The following is a 19,150-nucleotide window of genomic DNA, read 5'->3' as shown; positions in this document are numbered from 1 at the left end:
TTGGTCTCTCAGTCTGTATGTATGCTGGTCAGTTTTTGTCTTTGTTTGCTTCCTTTCTTTGTTCCTTTCTTTTTTTTGTTCTTTTGCTTTGTCTGTTTTGTTCTTTAAATCTTTAATGTATCTCTCTTCCACCCCATCCACCACACAGACAGAGGGTCATTTCTTTTACGTCCGTTGTTCTCTCTTCGGTGAGAGCCATGCAGGCAGCGCTATGTTGAACCTTCAGGGAAACGAGCACGGCGACCAGAGCACCTGTTTAATGGAAGACCCCCCCGATCCCCTCCACCCCCCCTACCCCACCCCACCCCACCCCCTGTGGCGCAACTGGACAACAAGGCATCAGCAAACAAAAGCGTGGCGCTCCTCACCGGACAAAACAAACAACTAACTGCCTCTGCCCGTCCACCCCCCATCGACTTCAAAGAGAGAGAGAGAGAGAGAGAGAGAGAGGTGTTAAAAGCTCGACGGTCACTTCCTGCCTGTTATGTCAGGACCACCACAGTCGCCACGATGCGTCGTTCCTTTTATAAAGAAGCTCACCTCGTGTTTTTCAAAGTGTGTGAACACGCCATCCCATGTAGGGGAACGTATAGTAGTAAGCTACTCTCGGAACAGAGGGAGTGGTGGTGGAGTTTGATTAAGTCATTGTTCTCACCTTCTATCCGTGTCAGGTGCATTCAAGTGGGGTGTGGGTGGTGGGGGGGTGGGGGTTTATGGGGGAAGAGGAAAGCTATCGGTTGGTGTCGGTTGGTTTCTTTGAAGAACTGGTGACACTTTTATGACTTTCCTCCCACCCACCCCCCCTTCCTTCTCTCTGTCTCCTTCTCTCTGTCTCTCCTCTTTCTCTCTCTCTCTCCCCACCCCCTTTACTTCTCTCTGTCTCCTTCTCTCTCTGTCTCTCTCTGTCTCTCTGTCTCTCTGTCTCTCTCTCTCTCTCTCTCTCTCTCTCTTCTCTCTCTCTCTCTCTCCCCACCCCCCTTCCTTCTCTCTGTCTCTCTGTCTCCTCTCTCTCAGTGTCTCCTCTCTCTCTCTGTCTCCTCTCTCTCTCTCTCCCCCTCTCTGTCTCCTTCTCTCTCTCTCTCTCTCTCTCTCTCTCTCCCCACCCCCCTTCCTTCTCTCTGTCTCTCTGTCTCCTCTCTGTCTCCTCTCTCTCTTCCCACCCCCTTCCTTCTCTCTGTCTCTCTGTCTCCTCTCTCTCTCTTCCCACCCCCTTCCTTCTCTCTGTCTCCTTCTCTCTCTCTCTCTCTTTCTCTCTCCCCACCCCCTTCCTTCTCTCTGTCTCTCTGTCTCCTCTCTCTCAGTGTCTCCTGTCTCTCTCTGTCTCCTCTCTCTCCCCCCACCCCCTTCCTTCTCTCTCTCTCCTCTCTCTCTCTCTCTCCCCACCCCCCTTCCTTCTCTCTCTCTCACTCTCCACATCTTCCACCCCCCCCCCTTTCTTGCATCCCGTCCACGTCATCTGTCGGTCTGTCTGTCTGTCGCTGTCTGTCTGTTTGTCTCTTCAAAAAGATGAGACTACATGAACTTGCTATCTATATTTTAAGAATCTTTGAATGGGCCGAATATCATTACATAATAGACTTTTTTTTTTTTCTTTTTTTTTTCAATCCGCCTCCACCTGTTTGCCTCTCTCTGTCTCTGTCTGTCTCTGCCTCTCTCTTTGTCTGTCTGTCTCTGCTTCTCTCCCCCTCCCCCATCAGTCTCTCTCTCCTTGAATCTCCGTCTCTGTCTGTCTGTCTCTCTCCTTGAATCTCCGTCTCTGTCTGTCTGTCTGTCTGTCTCTCTCCCCCTCCCCCATCACTCTCTCTCTCCTTGAATCTCTGTCTCTCTCTGTCTGTCTGTTTGTATGTATGTATGTCTCTCTCTCTCTCCCCCCTCCCCTATCGCTCTCTCTCTCTCCTTGAATCTCTGTCTCTGTCCGTCAATCTGTCTGTCTGTCTGTCCGTCTGTCTGTCTCTCTCCTTGAATCTCTGTCTGTCTGTCTGACTCTCCCGCTCTCTCTCTCCCCTCCCCCCTCGCTCTCTCTCTTCTTGAATCTCTGTCTCTGTCCGTCTGTCTCTTTCTCTCCCCCTCCCCTATCGCTCTCTCTCTCCTTGAATCTCTGTCTCTCTCTCTCTGTCTGTCTCTCCCGCTCTCTCCCCCACTCTCCCATCACTCTCTCTCTCCTTGAATCTCTGTCTCTGTCCGTCTGTCTGTCTCTCTCCTTGAATCTCTGTCTCTGTCTGTCTGACTTTCCCGCTGTCTCTCCCCCTCTCCCATCACTCTCTCTCTCATTGAATCTCTGTCTCTCTCTGTCTGTCTGTCTGTCTCTCTCCCTCTCCCATCGCTCTCTCTCTTTCCTTGAATCTCTGTCTCTGTCCGTCTGTCTGTCTGTTTGTCTGTCTGTATGTCTCTCCTTGAATCTCTGTCTCTGTCTGTCTGTCTGTCTGTCTCTCTCCCTCCCCTATCGCTCTCTCTCTCATTGAGTCTCTATCTCTGTCCGTCCGTCTGTCTGTTTGTCTGTCTGTATGTCTCTCCTTGAATCTCTGTCTCTGTCTGTCTGTCTATCTGTCTCTCTCCCTCCCCTATCGCTCTCTCTCTCATTGAGTCTCTATCTCTGTCCGTCCGTCTGTCTGTTTGTCTGTCTGTATGTCTCTCCTTGAATCTCTGTCTCTGTCTGTCTGTCTCTCTCTCTCTCTCTCTCCCCTATCGCTCCCTCTCTCCTTGAGTCTCTATCTCTGTCCGTCCGTCCTCTGTCTCTGTCTGTCTGTCTGTCTCTCCCCCTCCCCCTCCCCCATCGCTCTCTCTCTCCTTGAATCTCTGTCTCTCTCTGTCTGTCTCTCCTTGAATCTCTGTCTCTCTGTCTGTCTGTCTGTCTCTCCCCCTCCCCCATCGCTCTCTCTCTCTCTCCTTGAATCTCTGTCTCTGTCTGTCTCTCCCGCTCTCTCTCCCCCTCCCCCATCGCTCTCTCTCTCCTTGAATCTCTGTCTCTCTCTGTCTGTCTGTCTCTCCTTGAATCTCTGTCTCTCTCTGTCTGTCTGTCTCTCCTTGAATCTCTGTCTGTCTGTCTGTCTGTCTTCCCCCTCCCCCATCGCTCTCTCTCTCTCCTGGAATCTCTGTCTCCGTCTGTCTGTCTGCCTGCCTGTCTGTCTGTCTCTCCCGCTCTCTCTCACCCTCCCCCATCACTCTCTCTCTCTCCTTGAATCTCTGTCTCCGTCTGTCTGTCTGTCTTCCCCCTCCCCCATCGCTCTCTCTCTCCTTGAATCTCTGTCTCTGTCTGTCTGTCTGTCTGCCTGCCTGTCTGTCTGTCTCTCCCGCTCTCTCTCACCCTCCCCCATCACTCTCTCTCTCTCCTTGAATCTCTGTCTGTCTGTCTGTCTGTCTTCCCCCTCCCCCATCGCTCTCTCTCTCCTTGAATCTCTGTCTCTGTCTGTCTGTCTGTCTGCCTGTCTGTCTGTCTCTCCCGCTCTCTCTCACCCTCCCCCATCACTCTCTCTCTCTCCTTGAATCTCTGTCTCTGTCTGTCTGTCTGTCTGCCTGCCTGTCTGTCTGTCTCTCCCGCTCTCTCTCACCCTCCCCCATCACTCTCTCTCTCTCCTTGAATCTCTGTCTGTCTGTCTGTCTGTCTTCCCCCTCCCCCATCGCTCTCTCTCTCCTTGAATCTCTGTCTCTGTCTGTCTGTCTGTCTGTCTGTCTGTCTGTCTGTCTCTCCCGCTCTCTCTCACCCTCCCCCATCACTCTCTCTCTCCTTGAATTTCTGTCTCCGTCTGTCTGTCTGCCTGCCTGTCTGTCTGTCTCTCCCGCTCTCTCTCACCCTCCCCCATCACTCTCTCTCTCTCCTTGAATCTCTGTCTCTGTCTGTCTGTCTGCCTGCCTGTCTGTCTGTCTGTCTGTCTGTCTCTCCCGCTCTCTCTCCCCCTCCCCCATCACTCTCTCTCTCCTTGAATCTCTGTCTCTGTCTGTCTGTCTGTCTGTCTCTCCCGCTCTCTCTACCCCATCGCTCTCTCTCTCCTTGAATCTCTGTCTCTCTCTGTCTCTTTGTCTGTCTGTCTCTCCCGCTCTCTCTCACCCTCCCCCATCCCGCTCTCTCTCTCCTTGAATCTCTGTCTCTGTCTGTCTATCACCCTCCCCTACCGCTCTTTCTCTCTTTGAGTCTCTGTCTCTGTCCGTCTGTCTGCCTGTCTCTCTCCTTGAATCTCTATCTCTGTTTGTGTGTCCGTCTGTCTCTCTCTCCCCCTCCCCCATCGCTCTCTCTGTCCTGGAATCTCTGTCTCTGTCTGTCTCTCTCCAATTTTCACTTTTTGTACTCTCTCTCTGTGTGTGTCTCTCTCTCTCCCTCTTAATCATGTCATTTGATTCATTGATTGATCATTATCTTGACCTATGTTAATTTTTATTTTTGTGCTCTCTCTCTCTCTCTCTCTCTCTCTCTCTCTCTCTCTCTCTCTCTCTCTCTGTCCCGTTATCTCTCTCTCCTCTTATTCTCCTCTATTCAGTGTTGTAAATGTAAATGTCAAATTACCATTCATGTATCCATGACTATAATATGCATGCTGTACTGATATAATGATTCCTCCTTTGTTTATGTCACTGTTTCCCCTTCGAGGGCTGCATGAAAAAAAAGCATTATTTTCGCTTATTGTATTACCCTCAGAAAATAAAATGTATTCAATTCAATTCAATTCAAATCAACTCTCTCTCTCTCTCTCTCTCTCTCTCTCTCTCTCTCTCTCTCTCTCTCTCTCTCTCTCTCTCTACTCATCTGTATCGTTATAGGCAGTCAAACATTTGTAATTTGTTATGCCCATTATGCAAAGAATCAACTGAAGATGAGGTCCATTTTGTGCTTAGTTGTCCAGCATTGAGAAATATTAGAGAACGATTAATTCCACTCAAATTTTATAGACAGCCTTGTTTATTTAAACTCATTTTGTTATTGTCGTCTACGAACGAAACTATTGTACAACATTTTGCTTTATATTTGCATAGAGCTTTTAAACAACGCAATGCTTTTGTAACGTATTTTTTGCTTTGCAGTAATATGCGACTTAATGTCAATTCCATGTGTACCCCCTTCTAAGGGGCTATGGCCTATATGAATAAAACATCTACATCTACATCTCTCTCTCTCTCTCTCTCTCTCTCTCTCTCTCTAAAATAGTGATATTTCGAAATGGAGGGCATATAGCTGCCAGAGAAAAGTGGTTCTACAGAGGTGTGCAGTTAGAAATTGTGAACGAATATAAATACCTAGGGGCAATTTTTTCAACAGGATTAACTTTCTCATACTGTCTAGAAGATACGGCTTTGAAAGCTAAAAGGAGTGTTTTAGGTATTCTAAAATTTCTATGGTCGCTTGGAGAGAATAATCCTAAACTATTCTTCAAAATGTTCGATGCCCAGATTCAACCCATTTTGACATACGGCTCCGAAGTTTGGGGCCTAACAGTTAATTAATCAACACTGTTATTTAAAGAGTGCACCTGCTCGCCATTAAACGCTTACTGAATGTCAGCATAAAGGCACCAAGTGCACTAGTGTACTCTGAAACTGGTAGATACCCATTATACATTCAAACCTTTACAAAATGTATTAGATACTGGTTAAAACTCACCAGGATGGATGAAAATCGTATCCCTAAAAAAAAATCCTACAAAATGCTCTGTGTCCTTCGCTGTAAGGGTAGAAAGAACTGGGTAACGAATGTATGTTATACGTTGTATAGATACGGTTTTGGTTTCGTTTGGGAAAATGAAGGTGTGGAAGATGTAAAAGCCTTTGCATCTATCTTTAAGCAGACATTGACTGATTGCCATTTGCAAGATTTATATTACACACTTTTGTCAAAAGAAAGATTTCAGTTATATTCCTCGTTAAGACAACTGCATGACGTTCCAAAATATCTAAATACAGTCAGAAATCCTGTTCTAAGGAAACATTTAACAAGAGTAAGACTCGGTGAAACCACATCATTTAAGATACTCAAAGAACAGAGAAAATGTTAATTGTCCATTTTGTCCTGGAACAGAAGAATCTGAATTACATTTTATCTTGGTGTGTGCCCAGTATAAACTCATACGTGAATTGTACATTCCAGAAAAATACTATGTCCGTCCAAACGCGTTCAAATTATCTTTGCTTCTTTCCGATTCAATATTAAGTTTACCACTCGCTTTATTTCTGTCAAAATCGTTTGCTCTCAGAAAGCAATTGACGCAAAATGTTTGAACACACATGAATAATTTTGACATTTTTGTCTGTCCACAGGCACTGTGTGCGTGCGTGCGTGCGTATGTGTGTGTGTGTGTGTGTGTGTGTGTGTGTGTGTGTGTGTTTGGCGTGATAGTTGTTCAAAAGTATATTGTTGCCATTGCCAATTTGAAATCGTGTTTTAGACAAATGACATGATGTTGATGCCCATGCGGTGTATGTGTGTGCGTAGGCGCGCGCGCACGCGTTCCAACGTATGTTGCTGATTCAAATGTGAATGAAATGATCTGTACTTTCCAGGAATTGCTTAAACCCTCTTTTGAATTTAAGCAAACATGTATGTTTCACGGTGATGACTTGTGTTTCAGACTGCCTGTATAATTGTCCTTGTACTCCCTACCTCCCGATCCCCCAACCCCCACCCCCTTGACACGGGCAAGTGGCCTAGTCATTAAAAAATGTTCGAGAGAGTTCGAGTTCCCTCTCTCTCTCTCTCTCTCCCGCTCTCACCCACCCCCCTCCTCCATCGCTCTCTCTCTCTCTCTCTTGAATCTCTGTCTCTGTCTGTCTCTCCCCCTCCCCCATCCCTCTCTCTCTCTCTCCTTGAATCTCTGTCTTTCTGTCTGTCTGTCTCTCCCACTCCCCCATCCCTCTCTCTCTCTCACCATGAATCTCTGTCTCTCTGTCTGTCTCTCCCCCTCCTCCATCCCTCTCTCTCTCTCTCCTTGAATCTCTGTCTCTGTCTGTCTGTCTGTCTCTCCCACTACCCCATCCGCCTTTCTCTCTCACCATGAATCTCTGTCTCTCTGTCTGTCTCTCCCCCTCCTCCATCCCTCTCTCTCTCTCCTTGAATCTCTGTCTCTGTCTGTCTGTCTGTCTCTCCCACTACCCCATCCCCCTCTCTCTCTCACCATGAATCTCTGTCTCTCTGTCTGTCTCTCCCTCTCCCCCATCGCTCTCTCTCTCTCTCGCCTTAAATCTCTGTCTCTCAACTACAACGTGATTCCATACCATGGAGCGGACATTTGCACACACACACACACACGCGCGCTCTCTCACACACACACACACACGCACATACACACACACACTCGCTCACAAACACACACAAAGTGCCCAAAGCACACACACACACACACCCATGCACACACACACGTACGCGCGCACGCGCGTGCGCGCACACACACACACACACCCACACACACACAAAGCGCCCAGAAAAGCCATGGGTGGGGCATGTATGTGCCTTTGTCAGGGACAGTCACGTGACTTGCCTCATCGTGACAAAAGCACAGCAAGGGTGTATACACACGTGAATATACTCAACCAATCACAGCGGAGCATGCAAATTACTTGGGGGAGGGGCGGGGGCAAGGGGGATGTTAACCAATAGAAAACCAAAGCTTTGATATCCGGGTATTGCCGTGTCCGTTACGGTCAGAGAACATTTACTTCCTGACAGTTGCTGGTCTGAGAAGTTTTCAACTTTGTGTCAGAGTTTCACCAAGCGTACCTTTACTGTCCGACAGTGTCTGTTCTGTGAAAGTTTTTCAACTTTGTGTTGGAGTTTCACCAAGCCGCTGTTTGCTAAGCGTACCTTTACTACTGTCCGACAGTGTCTGTTCTGTGAAAGTTTTCAACTTTGTGTCGGAGTTTCACCAAGTTGCTGTTTGTTACAGCTGGAACTGCTTTTTCAAGTTGGGTATGTACACTGATCTTTTTATTATTATTATTTAAAAAATATTTTTAATTATACTATTTTTGTGCAAGTTTTGTATTTGTTACACTGTTCAGACAACTGATGGGAAAAGAGAACATGAGAACTCTCTATCTTTCTTATTCTGTTTCCTCTCTATATTTGTCACTGACTCTTTCCCTCTCCCCCTCCTTCTCCCTTTTCTCTCATTTGGTATTTCTGAAATATGCACATGTACCGCTATATATATATATCATTCAGGGCACTTGTGCACTGTGTTCAAAGGAGTCAATGAAGATGAAGTTCACTTTGCTTTGAAACGTCCTGTGTTGCATGCTGTTCGTGTAGAATTTATTCCAGAAGAAATATTATGAACGTCATGTTCGTTTAAGTTCTGTTTATTGATGGCATCATCTGATTCAGTGTAGTTTCATACGTTATCTCGCATTGTATTCAGGATATAGAGCTTTTTTTTTTTAGTTAAGAGAAGCAGCATTATCATAATTTCTGCTGTTTAATCGTGAAAACGTTGAATGTTCAATGATAGTTATTTATCGCCCTTCATTCAAATGCGGCAATGGCCTTAGATGAATAAATCTTTCTCTCTGTCTCTCTCTCTCTCCGTCTTTAAAAAAAAAAAGTAATTCGTCCCGTTCTCAGTACAACTCCTGTATCACAGTAGACATTATAATTATTTGTGTTACTTTTTATCACAACAGATTTCTCTGTGTGAAATTCGGGCTGCTCTCCCCAGGGAGAGCGCGTCGCTACACTACAGCGCCACTCATTTTTTTGTATTTTTTCCTGCGTGCAGTTTGATTTGTTTTTCCTACCCGAGTGGATTTTTCTACAGAATTTTGCCAGAAACAACCCTTTTGTTGTCGTGGGTTTTACATGCGCTAAGTGCATGCTGCACACGGGACCTCGGTTTATTGTCTCATCCGAATGACTAGCGTCCAGACAACCACTCCAGGTCTAGTGGAAGGGGAGAAAATATCGGCGGCCGAGCCGTGATTCGAACCAGCGCGCTCAGATTCTCTCGCTTCCGAGGCGGACGCGTTACCACGGTTCATGTCCGTTTGTACTGTGGGTTTCAACTTTTTTTCAGACATGTCTTGTCCTCCCCTCTTTCTGAGTAATAGACAGCTGATCTAGAAATTAACTGAAAAGTCGATAATTACTGTCTGAACCTCTTTTTTTCTCGGTCTAACTTGTGGGTATTTTCTTTGCTATTCCCCTTACATGCGATTTGATTGTTGGCAAATTATACTGTTAAGTTTTCAGATTTTCTAACACCTGTTATCTCACTTTCTTGTATTCTGTTGACAATGCGGAATGCGGCAGGCATTTTCAATGTGATTCCCTTGGAAATTTCTTCACCGATGTTTTCCAGGATTGCACTTGGCAATGTGAATGGTTTCACTTACCGGACAATGACGCTTATTGCGGAATCCTTTTTGTGTCTGGGTACCATGATACTTACGGCGTTTTCGGTTGAAGTGTTATTTCGTTTTTCCGTTCAGGATTCGTTTTGAATGTTGAAGTAATAATCATCGATGTTACCCTAGAATGAAGACATCTTTAGGAAAAAAAATGTTAGGTTTTGTATTAAAAAACCAAAAAAAACCCAACAAACAAAAAAACAAACAAAAACCGTCCGTCTATCGAAGAAGAAAAAAGATAAACATGAGTGTACATCTGCATTATCACTGTTTCCATTAAAAAAAACAACAACAACAAAAAATCAGTTCAGAATGCACGACATAAGTTTCTGTCTGTTTAATGTAGGGGGAGTTCGGATGTTTGTTACACACGCGTCACATCATTAAAGGAAATAAATAGACAAAAATCTTCCCGAGTTTGACAACCCAGTATGGGCAAGTGATGATTTGGATTTGTTCCACTGCTGATAGTTGTTGAAGATTGTGAACAGAACAGCCTAATCATATCCCCTCCTATCTCTCTATTCCGTGACAGTCGAGAAATTGGATTAAGATTATTAATTTTATACACACGTGTTCTGATCGAACTGAATCCCTCGCAAATCCGTACATAATTTGCAATTACGAGAGAGAGAGAGAGAGAGAGAGAGAAATAAATGGACAAAAATCTTCCCAGTTTGACAACCCAGTATGGGCAAGTAATGAATCAGTTCATATCTATTCACTCATACAACCCAAGTAACTTCTTTACCACCAATGTGGTCCCCCACTTCTGGATTAGTTCCACTGCTGATAGTCGTTGAAGATTGTGAACAGAACTGGGCTAAGAAAACAGCCTAATTATATCCCCTCCTATCTCTCTATTCTGTGACAGTCGAGAAATTGGATTAAGATTATTCATACACCCGTGCTCTGACTCGTGAATCCCTCGCAAAGCCCTACATAATTTGCAATTGCGAGACAGAGAGAGAAGGGTGGTGGGGAAGGGGGTGGTGGGGGAGGGGAGAGACAGACAGGAGAGAGAGAGAGAGAAACAGGGAGAAAGACAGAGAGAGAGAGAGAGATAGGGACATAGATAAAGAGATTAAGTTCGTTTCTGAAAGAAGCGTCATTGCGCTCAGACAAATCAATATGCGCTACACCACATCTGCCAGGCAGATGCCTGACCAGCAGCGTAACCCAACGCGCTTAGTCCGGCATTGAGAAAAAAAGTAAATGATTAAAAAAAATTAATAGAAATAAATAGATAAATAAATAAATAGAAATATAAAGAAGAAAAGAATGATAATAATGATAATGATAAGTAAATAAAAATAAATAAAAGACAAACATGATGATTAATAAACAAATACGCAAATAAATGTAAAACATACAGACACACATACACACATAACACACACACATGCATAACAGATTAGCAACAAACATGCAGTTTCACAGATATGAAAGCACAAAAAAAGTAAATGATTATGAAAAAACAAAAAAACACACAAAAACCAACAGATAAATAGATCAATAAAAATAAAATAGAATAAAAAGAAAAGATTAAAAAAATAACGATAATCATAATGATAATAATAAATTAACAAGTAAAAATAAATAAAAAGACAATAATGATGATAAACAAACACGCAAATAAATGTAAAACACACACACACACAAACACACATATATATGCATATAACAGATATACAACAAACATGCAGTTTCACAGATATGAAACCACAAACAAATACACATAAACGTACACGAGCCCCGACACACACACACACACACACACACACAACTTGCCATGCACCCCCCTCACCCCCCGCACTCATTACTGGGCTTACATATCTTAGCTTCAACGGCGCACACACACAGACACACACACACAAACACTGACAGACACACACAAACACATACAAGCACTCCCACACATACGCCCATACCTCACCCCTTTCGCACCACTTCCGCACACACATTAAAAAAAATTTATATATGTGTATGAACACCAATATTCCTTTGCTCTCACAATACAGACATGCATTCACGCACACCTCATTCTCTACGCGCGCGCGCACGCACACACACACACGTTCTCAGAGCTCTCCTGACACATGTGTACACTTACACACTCGCACACGCACACAACAAACAAAACCAGACAACGTAACTAACTAAAGCAGATTATCCAGTGCAAGACACATGTGGACCCAGAATAAATCCTTGAATTAACTCGCTGTTTATTTATTTATACTTGGGAGATAGCAGCAAAAAGTGAAGCTTTGGGTATTTTTTTATGAGAGACAGACAGACAGACTGGCGCCAAGTTCAAGCAGTTGGGAACGAGGTGGTGTGTGTGTGTGGAGGGGGGTGTGGGGGTGGTGGTGGTGGTGGAGTTCTTCAAAGGAACCACTTAGGACCACCAATCAACAGTTCATCCCTTCCCCCACCCCTACTTCCCTCCATCAACCCCCCACCCCCAAAACCCTCCCCCTTAGGCAACAGGACACGGTGGATCACTACAATACGAATGCTTTACTACAACTGCACGCACGCTTTTGAAGTCCGCGGTGGTGGTGGCAACGTTTCGTCATGGGGGTAGACGTTAGTCAAGAGGTCGTGCGGAACGCCGTTATCAATACAGATGTAGTCCCTCACCCAATTAGGTAGTTGTGACGCTGTGTACCAAATCTGCGTGCCTCACGTGCTTCAGTGTTTTGACAGGTCCTTGTCATCTTCTCCTTGAGAGATAAAAGAGTTTCAAGTGGTTGCTGTCAGGGGGGGGGGGGGGGGAGAGGTTGGTTTTGCCTTCCAGGTGCGTTCCTACGGTGTGAAGAGGTGGGGGTGGAGGCTGTTACTTATGGGTGCGTTTATTCATCCACTGCTAGGTTCTCTCACTCTCTCTCTCTGTTTCTATCTCTCTGTGTGTGTCTCTGTCTCTCTCTCTCTCTGTGTCTCTCTCTCTGTCTCTGTCACTCTCTCTCTCTGTCTCTCTCTGTTACTCTGTCTTTCTCTCTCTTGTTTTGTTTTCATTTCATCACGATCCCTTGTTAGGCCCCACTTTCTCGCAATCCCACGTTTTTTCTCACGTAAAGAGAAAGCGCTTGTTTCTTTCTCTCTCTTCTGTGCTGTTTTTTTTTTTTCCCTCCTTTTTAATTTTTTTCATTGATGGCTTGATGTAAAAAAGCAATTGTTGCTTAATCAATTTACCATCATGAAATAAAAACTTGACACACACACACTCTCTCTGTCTCTCTCTCTCTCTCACACGAATTATTATCGCGCGCGCGTTTGTGTGAGTGTGTGTGTGTGTGTGATCGTTGAAGAAGTTTGTCAACCCATGAATTTTTGCCGACAATCAGTGATAACCAAAAATCCCCTTCGACTTTTTTTTTTATCAGCTTGTTCTGATTCTGTTGAGATTTGCCAGCACGCGAGTTCACATTATAATAACAATGTTGTTGCATTGTGTAATTTAGACCCTGTTTCAGGGACTGGATGTAAAATTAAAAAAACAAAACAAAAAACGTCAGGATTTTGTCTCGTCTTGTCTTGTCTTGTTATATATTTCGTTATCTTATTGTTAGCTGTTGCATCCCTCCCCTCTCTCTCTTTCTCTCTGTGCCCCCTAGTATGACACAGTACAAAACAATGGAATCAATACAATTGTTTGCCTTTTTACAGTACAAAACAATGGAATCAATACAATTGTTTGCCTGTAAAAAGCTCTCGAACGTAACCCCCCAAACCCCGAACACGATGGTTTATGGCAAGACCGGTCAGTAATCACTATTTATAGACAGCACTTTGAGAGCACTGCGATACTGGTTCTCATTGCAAGCGATGGACCTCACTAGAATTCCCAAACAAGCTTCATCAAATCAAATCAACAAATGACTAAAAAACACTAGTGACAAAAGCCGAGCCTTTAACTGGGCCTCTTGTATTAAAAACTGTTTAGACAGATGCGGATTTTCAGATGTTTGGTTAGCGGGCGGAGTCGCAAATATACAGGCTTTTATGCGAATTTTCAGGCAGAGAATGGCTGACTGTTTTTAAATTCCAGTGATCGTTTCGAAACACATCGCTCATTTAAATAAGTTACAGCCAGAATCTTACTTAACACAGTTAACCATAAACAATTTCAAGGTAAAATTTGTAAAGAATAGGCTTGGTATAAATGACCTGAAAAATAATAAACGATTTTGTGAAGTGTACAGACCATTAAAAGAGAAATATATTTTTTAACATAGGCAGTTTAGTAGAGATCGCCATGTAGAATAGGCAATTTGGGGTTCACATTTATGAAAGAAATCTGATAACTTTCAAGGACATTTGTCCAGAAGTGGTTATATATATATGGCAAAATTTAAGACCATATTTATCAATAGCTGGCCATTGGGGGAAGTTACACAACAGAAGGTGCTTCCACTTGTGATTTAATTTTTCAGCTTTACGAAGCCAGGAAAGCTTTAAAGATAAGGCAAACAATTTAACATCAGGAAGACCAATACCACCATATATATATATAACATAGAGCTTCAAGAATACGCGCTATAGCAAGAAGTCTGAATAAATATATATATATATATATATATTACACTTTTATGAGCAGTTTTACGGCTATTTGTATTTGGTCTATTGTTTCAAATAAATTTATAACAAATATGTTGACATGTATTAAAAATATATCTGGTGGGTTTGGCAAAAGCAACCACAGATGAGTCAGTTTGGAAAGAATAACAGATTTCAGAATTGCTACTCTGCCTAGAGGCGTTAACTGTCGTTTTACCCATATCTTATACAAATATCTTATTTCTGCTAATCTCTCTGAATAGTTTATAGTTCCACATTCTTTTAAATCATTAGTAAACCAAATCCCTAAAATTCAGAATCTTGTAGGATTCCAGTCCATGTTTCATATAACGAGTCTTAGAATTCTTCTTGCTCCCTAACCAAACAGCATTAGTTTTGCTTGAATTCAAATAAAGACCTGAGACACAGCCATATCTATTAACAGCTGTAACACAGCATTCAAAAGATTTCCTATCCCCAGCAAGTAGAAATCCAGTGTTATCAGCATACTGGGTCAGTTTATTCTCAACATCATTAATTGTTATTCCTCGGAAATCCGAATCTTACTATTACAGCAAATATTTCTGCACACAGTACAAATAAATAGGGTGATATACGGTCTCCTTGTCTACAGCCTCTCTTAACTTCAAACCAGTCAGAGACCTGACCATTCACAATCACACATGACTCTCTGTCTCTGTCTGTCTGTCTGTCTCTCTCTCTCTGTCTGGCTTGATACAAGGGAGGCAATCCTGGTACTTTTCTTAACGTTTGCTTTCTTTGCTCCCTTGCACCCTCTCTCTCTGTCTCTCTCTCTGTGTCTCTCTCTCTCTCTCTCTCCGTCTCTCTCTCTCTCTCTCTCTCTCTCTCTGTCTGTCTGCCTATCTGTCTCTATGTCTGTCTGTCTGTCTCTCTCTCTCTCTCTCTCTCACACACACACACACTTACACACACTTTGACGTGACTCACACACACACGCTTACATACACACTCTCCCTCTCTCTTTCTCTTTCTCTCTGTCTCTCTTTCTCTCTGTCCCCCCTCTCTCTCCCTTTACCCCCTCTCTCTCTGTCTCTGTCTCTCTCTCTCGCTCTCTCTCTCCCCCCTCTCTCTTCTTTTCTTTTTTTGATATCTGCTGTTGTACTACAATATGATTTGTAATGTACAACAATATGATTTGATTCCTAATTACGTTTATGTATGCACATGCACACATATATGTATGTATGCATATGTGCATATATGCACATGCATGAGGGTGTGTGTGTTTGGGGATGAGTGTGTGCATATGTGTGTGTGTGGGTGGGTGTGAGTGTGTGACTGTGTTCCCTTTATTTTTATAATGATGATGATGGTGCGTTGATTAGTATTATAATTATCATTAGCAGTAAGGGTGGTGGTGGTAGTAGTAGTAGTAGTGACAGTATTTACCATTGTTATTATTGTTGTGTCTTATCGTTACTGTTTTTGTTGTCACAAGGACAGGTTGGAAGACGAGGCAATGCCTAAAATCTTTATCCTTGAGTAATAAAGTTTTTGAATCTCTCTCTCTCTCTCTCTCTCATCCTCTCTCTCTCTCTCTCTCTCTAGTAGTAGTAGCATTGCTGCTGTTGTGATTGTGTTATTACCATCATTATTTGTATTTGTATTTCTTTTTATCGCAACAGATTTCTCTGTGTGAAATTCGGACTGCTCTCCCTAGGGAGAGCGCGTCGCTGCACTACAGCGCCACCCTTTTTTTTTTGGGGGGGGGGGGGGGGGGGGGTTGGGGGGGGGGGAGGTTGTATTTTTTCCTGCGTGCAGTTTTATTTGTTTTTCTTATCGCAGAGGATTTTTCTACAGAATTTTGCCATGAACAACCCTTTTATTGCCGTGGGTTCTTTTACGTGCGCTAAGTGACTGCACACGGGACCTCGGTTTATCGTCTCATCCGAATGACTATATTACCATCCTTATTATTATTTTTTTCAATCCTTTAGAAACAGGGAAAAACAAATTCTGATCATTTTCGCTATAGCTTCTGAAATGAAGTTGAAGGGGGTAAGGGTAGGGAGCATGCTGTGTGTGTGTGTGTGTGTGTGTGTGTGTGTGTGTGCGCGCGCGTGTGTGTGTGTACGTGTGTGTGCGTGTGATAGAAAAGGCATGTGTTTATTTCATGATCACAATATTCTTGTATCTCTGCATTTTATTGTTGTTGCTGTTGTTGCTTGTTTCTGCTTGTTTCTTCTTCTTCTTCTTCTTCTTCTTCTCTCTCTCTCTGCCCCCTCTTCTCCTTTTTCTGCTTCTCTTCCTCCTCCTCCTCCTCCTTCCTCCTCTTTTCCTCCTCCTCCACCACCTCCTCCTTTTTCTACTACTACTACTACTACTTCTTTTCCTCCTCCTCCTCCCCCTCCTTCTTCTTCTCCTCCCCCTCCACCTCCTCCTCCTCCTTCTCCCCTTTCTTCTTCTGCTTCTACTCCTCTTCCTCCTCCTCTTCTTCTTTTCCTCCTCTTCCTCCTTCTTCTCCTCCACCTCCTCCTCCTTCTCCCCTTTCTTCTTCTGCTTCTACTCCTCTTCCTCCTCCTCTTCTTCTTTTCCTCCTCTTCCTCCTTCTTCTCCTCCACCTCCTCCTCCTTCTACTTCTTCTTTTCCTAAATTGAGTGGTAGTTACAATTAGGTATGGGGTACAAACTAGTCCGCATTGATTTAGTCATTATCACCGAGTTCATCAGCGGTCCGTGTTGTGTGTGTGAGACAGACCAAGGAGGCAGAGGCAGAAGTGGACACAGCGAGAGAGAAACATGTTCGCTTTTGGATCACAGCCACACAGCGGCAAGTCCCAGAACCCCGCTGGCTCCAGTCCTCCCACGACCTCGGGTGTCCAGCCAGGTCCCTCCACCCCAGAGACGCCAGGTCCATCCTCACCAAAGAGACCTGTGGAGCCCAGTCTTCACGGCAGCATGTCAGAGAACCCCGCTGCTTCCAGGCCGAGGAAGAAGACGGTCAGGGGTCTATGCAGGTCAATCAGCCCCCCCACTGCCTCGGGTGTCCATGCGAATCTCTTCAGCCCGAAGAGACTAGGTCCTTACACCATAGAGACAGCAAGCCCTTCCACCCCAAAGACCCCACGTCCTTCCACTCCAAAGACACTAGTGGATGTGGTTCCCAGTCTTCACGGCAGCATGTCCGAAATCCCCGCTGGCTCCAGTCTCCCCACGACCTTGGATATCCATGTAGGTCCCTCCACCCAAGAGACTCCAGGTCCATCCTCACCAAAGAGACCTGTGGTGCCCAGTCTTCACGGCAGCATGTCCGAGATCCCCGCTGGCTCCAGTCCCTCCACGACCTCGGATGTCCAACCAGGTCCCTCCACCCCAGAGACGCCAGGTCCATCCTCACCAAAGAGACCTGTGGAGCCCAGTCTTCACGGCAGCATGTCAGAGAACCCCGCTGCTTCCAGGCCGAGGAAGAAGACGGTCAGGGGTCTATGCAGGTCAATCAGCCCCCCCACTACCTCGGGTGTCCATGCGGATCTCTTCACCATAAAGAGACTAGGTCCCTACACCATAAAGACAGCAAGCCCTTCCACTCCAAAGACACTAGTGGATGTGGTTCCCAGTCTTCACGGCAGCATGTCCGAGATCCCCGCTGGCTCCAGTCCCTCCACGACCTCGGTTGTCCAACCAGGTCCCTCCACCCAAGAGACGCCAGATCCACCCTCACCAAAGAGACCTGTGGAGCCCAGTCTTCACGGCAGCATGTCAGAGAACCCCGCTGCTTCCAGGCCGAGGAAGAAGACGGTCAGGGGTCTATGCAGGCCAATCAGCCCCCCCACTACCTGGGATGTCCATGCGGATCTCTTCACCCCGAAGAGACTAGGTCCTTACACCATAGAGACAGCAAGCCCTTCCACCCCAAACACCCCACGTCCTTCCACTCCAAAGACACTAGTGGATGTGGTTCCCAGTCTTCACGGCAGCATGTCCGAGATCCCCGCTGGCTCCAGTCCCCCCACGACCTTGGATATCCATGTAGGTCCCTCCACCCAAGAGACGTCAGATCCATCCTCACCAAAGAGACTTGTGGAGCCCAGTCTTCACGGCAGCATGTCAGAGAACCCCGCTGCTTTCAGGCCGAGGAAGAAGACGGTCAGGGGTCTATGCAGGTCAATCAGCCCCCCCACTACCTCGGGTGTCCATGCAGGTCTCTTCACCATAAAGAGACTAGGTCCCTACACCATAGAGACAGCAAGCCCTTCCACCCCAAAGACCCCACGTCCTTCCACTCCAAAGACACTAGTGGATGTGGTTCCCAGTCTTCACGGCAGCATGTCCGAGATCCCCGCTGGCTCCAGTCCCCCCACGACCTTGGATATCCATGTAGGTCCCTCCACCCAAGAGACGCCAGGTCCATCCTCACCAAAGAGACCTGTAGAGCCCAGTCTTCACGGCAGCATGTCAGAGAACCCCGCTGCTTCCAGACCGAGGAAGAAGACGGTCAGGGGTCTATGCAGGTCAATCAGCCCCCCCACTACCTCGGGTGTCCATGCAGGTCTCTTCACCATAAAGAGACTAGGTCCCTACACCATAGAGACACCAGGTCTATTCACCCCAAAGTCAGGTAGCACCCACGCACCCACCACCACCCCCACCACCACCACCCCCACGACCCGCCTCGCGCAGAAAGACTCTGGTGCCCGTGCTGTGCCCGCACAGGTCTGTCCCTTTGACCAATCCCCAGCAATAGACCGCCGCAGCAAAGGACCCCGTGTCGCCCAGGCAGGATCCCAGGACCGCCCTGTGACTTCCGGCAAGAGGCACCGCTCTCGGTCCTCGAAGAAGGGTCACAACAGCGCCCCCAAGCGTCGCCGGGAGACGTCAGGGGAAAGAAGTGCGCTCAACAGCCTGGGAAAGAACGTCGAGGGCAGAGACCAGGACACCATCTGCAGCAGTGGGTAAGTGACTGGAGAGTGTCTTCGCTCTGTTGTCTTGTGTCTTGGTTCTGTTGTCTTGTGTCTTAGCTCTGTTGTCTCGTGTCTTGGCTCTGTTGTCTCGTGTCTTGCCTCTGTTGTCTCGAGTCTCTACTCTGTTGTCTTGTGTCTTGGCTCTGTTGTCACGAGTCTCTACTCGGTTGTCTCGTGTCTTGGCTCTGTTGTCTCGTGTATCTGCTCTGTTGTCTCGTGTCTTGCCTCTGTTGTCTCGAGTCTCTACTCTGTTGTCTTGTGTCTTGGCTCTGTTGTCACGAGTCTCTACTCTGTTGTCTCGTGTCTTGCCTCTGTTGTCTCGTG

This window comes from Babylonia areolata, chromosome 23 (assembly GCF_041734735.1).
Source record: "Babylonia areolata isolate BAREFJ2019XMU chromosome 23, ASM4173473v1, whole genome shotgun sequence".
Taxonomy (NCBI): Eukaryota; Metazoa; Mollusca; class Gastropoda; order Neogastropoda; family Buccinidae; genus Babylonia; species Babylonia areolata.
Note: the sequence above shows the minus strand (reverse complement) of the source record.